This window comes from Triticum aestivum, chromosome 4A, assembly GCF_018294505.1.
Source record: "Triticum aestivum cultivar Chinese Spring chromosome 4A, IWGSC CS RefSeq v2.1, whole genome shotgun sequence".
NCBI classification, from domain to species: domain Eukaryota; kingdom Viridiplantae; phylum Streptophyta; class Magnoliopsida; order Poales; family Poaceae; genus Triticum; species Triticum aestivum.
The window spans coordinates 742001357-742008989 of NC_057803.1; the positions used below are offsets into that span (position 1 = coordinate 742001357).

Sequence of the window (7633 nt, forward strand, 5' to 3'; positions counted from 1 at the left end):
CTTAGCAAAGGTGAACTAGGACGTGCGTCATGATGTTGAAGAAGGATGGTGGGAACACCAACTCGAAACTAACAAGACATTGCACCAAATCATTTTGTAACCTTGGTATGATTTCTGGATCGATTACCTTCTGAGAGATTGCATTGAGGAATGCACATAGCTTCACAATGGCTAATCGAACGTTTTTCGGTAGAAGCCCCCTCAATGCAACTGGAAGGAGTTGCGTCATAATCACGTGGCAGTCATGAGACTTTAGGTTTTGAACTTTTTCTCTGCCATATTTATTATTCCCTTTATATTCGACGAGAAGCCAGACAGTACCTTCATGCTGAGCAGGCATTCGAAGAAGATTTCCTTCTCTTCTTTGGTAAGAGCGTAGCTGGCCTGACCCTGATGTATGCCGTCTTTTCCGTGCATACGTTGCTGGTCCTCCCGTGCCTCTGGTGTATCTTTTGTCTTCCCATACACGCCCAAAAAGCCAAGCAGGGTCACGCAAAGACTCTTCGTCACGTGCATCACGTCGATTGCGGAGCGGACCTCTAGGTCTTTCCAATATGGCAGGTCCCAAAATATAGATTTCTTCTTCCACATGGGTGCGCATCCGTCAGCGTCCTTCGGAACAGGTTTTCCGCCAGGACCCTTTCCAAAGATTACCTCCAAATCCTTGACCATATCATGTACATCAGCACCAGTACGGTGGCGAGGCTTCGTCCGGTGATCCGCCTCACCTTTGAAATGCTTGCCTTTCTTTCTTACGGGATGCCTTGTCGGAAGAAATCAACGATGTCCCAGGTACACATTCTTCCTACAACTATCCAAATATATACTGTCGGTATCATCCAAACAGTGCGTGCATCCGCGGTATCCCTTGTTTGTCTGTCCTGAAAGGTTACTTAGAGCAGGCCAATCATTGATGGTCACGAACAGCAACGACTTTAGGTCAAATTCTTCCTGTCCGTGCTCATCCCACGTACGTACACCTGTTCCATTCCACAGCTGTAATAGTTCTCCAACTAATGGCCTTAGGTACACATCAATGTCGTTGCCGGGTTGCTTAGGGCCTTGGATGAGCACTGGCATCATAATGAACTTCCGCTTCATGCACAACCAAGGAGGAAGGTTATACAAACATAAAGTCACAGGCCACGTGCTATGGTTGCTGCTCTGCTCCCCAAAAGGATTAATGCCATCTGCGCTTAGACCAAACCATACGTTCCTTGGGTCACTTGCAAACTCCTCCCAGTACTTTCTCTCGATTTTTCTCCACTGTGAACCGTCAGCGGGTACTCTCAACTTTCCGTATTTCTTACGGTCTTCTGCGTACCACCGCATCGCCTTCGCATGCTCTTTGTTTTGGAACAAACGTTTCAACCGTGGTATTATAGGAGCATACCACATCACCTTGGCAGGAATCTTCTTCCTGGGGCGCTCGCCCTCGACATCACCAGGGTCATCGCGACTGATCTTATAACGCAATGCATCGCATACCGGGCAAGCGTTCAAATCCTCGTACTCACCGCGGTAGAGGATGCAGTCATTAGGGCATGCATGTATCTTTTGCACCTCTAACCCTAGAGGGCAGACAGCCTTCTTTGCTTCATACGTACTCTCGGGCAATTCGTTGTCCTTTGGAAGCATATTCTTTATCATTACCAGCAACTTTCCAAATCCCTTGTCAGATACACCATTCTCTGTCTTCCATTGCAGCAATTCAAGTGTGGTGCCCAACTTTTTTTTGTCAGCTTCGCAATTCGGGTACAACAATTTCTTGTGATCCTCTAACATGCACTGCAACTTCGTCCTCTCCAGATCACTTGCGCAGTTTCTCTTTGCATCGGCAATGGCCCGACCTAGATCATCAGCGAGCTCATCTGATGCCTCTTCTTCAGCTTCTTCCCGCATTGCCGGCTCAGCTTCTTCCCCCATTGTTGTATCATCGTATTCAGGGAACCCATGGCCAGGATAGCCGTTGTCGTCCTCTTCTTGTTCATTGTCTTCTATCATAACCCCTATTTCTCCGTGCTTGGTCCAAACATTATAGTGGGGCATGAAACCGGACTTAAATAGGTGGACGTGAATGGTTTTTTCTGTAGAGTAACTGTGACCATTCTTACAGCCAGCACATGGACAAGGCATAAAACCATCCGCCCGCTTGTTTGCCTCAGCGGCCCGCAGAAAAGTATGCACGCCATTAATGAACTCGGGAGAGCATCGGTCATCATACATCCGTTGTCGGCTCATCTTCATTACACAACACCAAATAGACCAAATTAATACAAGTTCATACATAAATTTCATACATAAAGTTCATATACAACACTTAATTAAATGCAACATACAAATAACTCTCTAGCTAAAGAACTTAAATGTAACAACAAATGCGATGAAGATCGCAACTAAGGTAACAATTGATCCAACAGCATAATGATACCAAGCCACACTATCAATGGCATATTTTCTAATCTTTCTAATCTTCAACCTCATTTTCTCCATCTTGATCTTGTGATCATCGACGACATCGGCAACATGCAACTCCAATTACATCTTCTCCCCCTCAATTCTTTTCAATTTTTCTTTCAAATACTCGTTTTCTCTTTCAACTAAATTTAACCTCTCGACAATAGGGTCGGTTGGAATTTCCGGTTCACATACCTCCTAGATAAAAATATCTATGTCAACTTGATGGGCATAATTTGTCATAAACACGAAATGCAACAACTAGTTTTAAAAGAGAATATACCACATCCGAATCATAACAAGGACGAGGGCCGACGGGGACGGATATCAAAACCATGGCACTATGTATAACAAACAACGTACGGGTAAGATAATTATACGAGTAACTATATATCCAAATCACATAAACATTAATTTGGTAATGTAAAACATTCATGAACAAGAGCCTCACCAGAAGGTGGTGCCGGCGACAGGACGGTGCGGGCGATCGACGGTGGTTACGACGGAGATTTAGAAGGCACTAAGTAAACCACACCTACATATGCAAACTAAGTGTTAATTTTTGACCTCAAATTGCATATAAATCAAATACTAGCAAATATAATTATTCGTCCCAAATTAATCACTATACAAAGCATTGCAAGAGCTAATCTAGCAATGAGAGTTGAAAGGACAAAGTTGCTAACCTTTGTGATCATTTGAATGGATAGGGGCCTTCAAATCTTGACAAATTTTGGGCAAAATTTGTGGGGAGCTCGATGAGAGAGGGGGAAGAACAGAGGAAGTGAGGGAAAAGGGGAAGAACAGAGTGGCTCGGGGGGACGAAGGGTTTATGTACGTCGACCTTTAGTACCGGTTCGTGCCACGAACCGGTACTAAAGTTGCTGGACGGGCCCCAGACTGACAACACCCTACCACCACCCTCTTTAGTACCGGTTCGTGGCACGAACCTGTACTATGGGTTCGCCACGAACCGGTACTAATGAGAACGGCCGGCTAGCCGTTGGAAACGGCACTAATGGACACATTAGTGCCGGCTCAAAACCAAACCGGCACTAATGTGTCTCATATTAGGTCCTTTTTCTACTAGTGATGATAGGAAAGCTAATGGAGAGATTTTTTGCAAAATCCAATATGCTTGAAATAGTCCATCTAAACAAGCTTACTCGGTAATGTGCTAAAGCTTATATTTTTATCTATCAATGCTTACATTCTTTCTGTATTTAAAAATGATTTTTTTTTGCTGGAGCTTGAAGGCTCGAAATCGCTTTAAAGGAACGACATATTCTTATTTCGCAAGTTTTTCTGTCTTAAGTGGTTAGTTTAATTTTACTAGCAAAAATGCCCAACGGGAGATTTTTTTTGCATTTTCCTTAATTGTATCATTAATTATCTCTGAAAAGCAATACCTTTGGAACAGATGCAAACCTACTAAAACTGAAATTTTACATTACAAAATAAGATCCATGCTACTTTTATCACACTCAATGTGAGGAAGGAGTTTCCTGTAACACAACTTCTTTTGCTGGTAAAAAAAGAAGCATAAGCATGGATAGACAAAATAATACCTTTTTTGAACTAATTATAATTTAGCAACTTAAATCTGTTTGATTATATTTTTTTCTCCATTCAGTTCTACAGGGAACCATGAAGCGAATCACAAGTATACGCAGATTCGACATCTCAAATCAATTTAGAAAAATTACTCTATCAGAACCGCTGAAGAACACGGTAGATGCACATCTCCTTCGGATATGCATCCTAAATCCTCTCTTTTTCTAAAATATCATAAATCCTAATAGGTTTTAGGAATATCAAAATTACGAAACCAGGGAATGGTATTTTGTGGATTCCTACACCATTTTAATAATTTAAGATCACGTATGTTTCAGATTTAATACGAATATGCCGCACCTATCCTATCACAATATAAGAAGCAGAAATAAAAAAACAACCCTTAGGGAACACCTAGAACTATATTCATTTAGTACAAAAAATACTAAAGGAGACAAATTTATTACACCATATATCATAAAAAGGCAAGCACACTACCTTAAGTTAATTCAGAACCTCATCAAGTTGCTACATTTAAGTGAAGCACATATGTATGATATGTTTTTATGCGAGAGGGTTTCTTCTTATTAACTGAATATTACGTGGTGCAGCCAAAAGAAAAGAAAGAAAAAACAAAAGGGAGCAGGGTTCGAACCTTGGTCTACCCGAGGCAAGACGCAAGCTCGAACCACCCAGGTAGTCACGTATATTTAATATATCCATGAGCGTTGCTTTATATTAACCAGACGCGACGCGGATGCAGCCACAGCGAATCGTTTTTTCTAACTTACCGGTGGCGTAGTGGGTAATTAATGCGAACTTCGGGGGCAATTTTTTTGATGGACGACCAGAAGCGATTGGTAGTTTATTAATATATATATAGGTAAAGATTTTGGCAATGAAACTTGTCATAGTTACATGTGTGATGATATTATCTTATAAGAAAGTATACGATTTTGCTTCTGACACATTATATGTATGCTTGTGAGGTTGGTTTTTTAAATGATCTACCTATTAGTTCGTATACATGTTTCTGAAAAAAAAATCATATACCTCGTTGCCCCCTCTCGGTCTTTATCCTGGCTCCGCCCCTGCCTCTTCCAACGCCGCTGCGCCGTCAGACTCCGCCCGCTGGCACCTCGGCTGCCGCGCCTCTGGCGTGACGGGTGCCAGCCGTCTCGGCTCCGGCATCTCCGGCCGCCCCGGGCCGTGCCCATCATCGCGCCTGGCGACCAGTGGGGCAACTGGGCGTTCCTCCTCTCCGCCGCGGCCTTCGGCACCTGGTAACCGACACGCAAACCACCTGCCCTGCCGGCCGAGCTAGGCCCGCCCGCCGCCGCCGTGGAGGACCAGGAGTGATCCGTCCGTGTATGTGTTGGTCAGGGCGGAGGAGCGGACGGCGTGGGGCGCGGCGCTGAGCGGGGCGCTGGTGAGCATCCTGGCCGGGCTGGCGGCGTCGTCGGCGGGGCTGGTGGCGCCCGGAGCGCCCGCGCAGGCCGTCGTCATGGACTACCTGCTCCCCGTCGCCGTGCCGCTCAATTGTAATCGGCACGACGGTGGCTTATTTGCTGTTCCCGATGAGGTCGTTGGGCGAGGATAGCTGGAAGATCGCCGCCGCTCTCATGGGGAGCTACATTGGCGGAGATAATCTAATCAGATAGCTCGCTCGCTGCTAAATTACTGATGCATTTGATCGACCATGTCAGTCTGACGAACACACTGTGGTCTGATGTTCATGGTGGCGGCAGCGGTGAATTTCGTGGCGATCTCGGAGGCGCTGGGCACGACGCCGTCGGTGGTGGCGGCCGGCGTGGCGGCGGACAACCTCATCTCGGCGCTCTACTTCACGGCCTTCTTCGCGCTGGCGTCCAAGATACCGCCGGAGCCCAAGAGCGCCACGTCCACGGAGGACGGCGGCGAGGCCCGGGGCAGCATGTCGGTGCTGCACGGCGGCGCGGCGCTGGCATGTCGTTCGCGATCTGCAGGGCCGGCACGGCGGTCGCGGCGGGGCTGGGCGTGGCCGCCGGCGGCACGCTGCCGTGCGTGACGGCGCTGGTGGTGGCCCTGGCGACGGCGTTCCCGGCCTTGCTGGGCCGGCTGGCGCCCTCCGGCGAGACCATGGCGCTCATCCTCATGCAGGTCTTCTTCACGGTGGTGGGCGCCAACGGCAGCGTGGTGGACGCGGTGACCAAGGCGCCCGCCGTGTTTGCGTTCGCGGCCGTGCAGGTGGCCGTGCACCTCGCCGTGGTGCTCGGGGCCGGGAGGCTGGCGGGGCTGGACAGGAAGCAGCTGCTCATCGCGTCCAACGCCAACATCGGCGGGCCGACCACGGCCGCCGCCATGGCGACGGCGAAAGGGTGGGGCTCGCTCGTCGTGCCCGGCATCCTCGTCGGCATCTTCGGGATCTCCGTTGCCACGTTCCTCGGCATCGGCTTCGGCATGATCGTGCTCCGGAGGATGTCCGGCTTCTAGTAAGTGGCTTTCTTTCTTCTTCTCCTGCTAGATTTTTTTAGGCAATCTGGAGTGTTTTTAACTCTTTTATTTTGAGAAACATTTGGGGCCGGGGCACCGGCCGAACCACTCGGCCGGTCGCGCGCGACCTGTGCGATCCCCTTCCATCGGCCCACAAATCGCTCGCCATTAACGCCCCACGCGGCTGCGCTGCTTCCTCTCTCTCTATTTCATCTCGTCGGTCCCTACCTCAGTTGGCTGTCGCCGATCACCGCACCCGCCGGCCGTCCTCATCTCTGGTGGCCACTCGCGCCGGCCGTCCCCGTCGCCGTTCGCCGTCCTCGCTCGCCGGACCCCGCGGAAGCTGGAACCGCGTCGTGGCCTGCTTCAACCAGTGTCCAGGAGAGCTGCCATCATGGATGGCGAGCATGGTGACGGCGAGCTGCGAGGACGGCGGCGCTCGCGCTGCAGACATGGCGGACGCATTGCAGAACCTGCCGCACGCCCTCATGCTACAACCGTTAACCAAAAATGCTTCAAACCAAGATGAAAAAAGCTTCAACCAGATACATCAAAAGCTGCAAGCAGTCATTGCTATGGCGGAGTGCTACAACGGTCGACATAAAATGCTACAACCCTTGATGAAAAAGCTTCAACCCGAAACGATAGAGAAAGCATTAATCAAGGATGCTACAAAGAAAAAAGCTGCAACCGTTGATAGAAAAGCTTTGACCGTAGATGAAAAAAGCTACAACCATTGAAAAAGAAAGCTACAACCATACACTGCATAACCAGAAAAGTTGCATCCGTTGTAGAGAAAGCTTCAATCGTATGTGTGAAATGCTTCGACCTGCGCGTGTCGCCATCGAGCCGCAATCACAGTGGATGGCTGGCGGCCGTCGTCGACGCAATTTCGTGCAGCGATGAGCATCAACGGCGAGGGGCGGCGGCGGAGCTACAACCGGGGAGAGCTACAAGCATCGCCGCTGCAAGCTGCAACCACAGATGTAGTTGTTTCATGTGTCGCGGCGACGATGAGGACGGCCGGTGAGGGTTGGAAGCGGCGAAGGGGACGGGCGGCGAGGGTTGGAAGCGGCGATGGGGACGGGCGGCGAGGGGTGTGGACGGGCGGCGAGGGACGGACGGCGATTTTTTTTTTTGCTCCAGATCC

General features: G+C 49.1%; 1 pseudogene; it reads left to right on the forward strand.

Moving 5' to 3' along the window:
• The first annotated feature begins 5746 nt into the window (after positions 1–5746).
• On the forward strand, positions 5747–6532 carry LOC123084509 (uncharacterized membrane protein YjcL-like; annotated as a pseudogene).
• The last annotated feature ends 1101 nt before the right edge of the window (positions 6533–7633 follow it).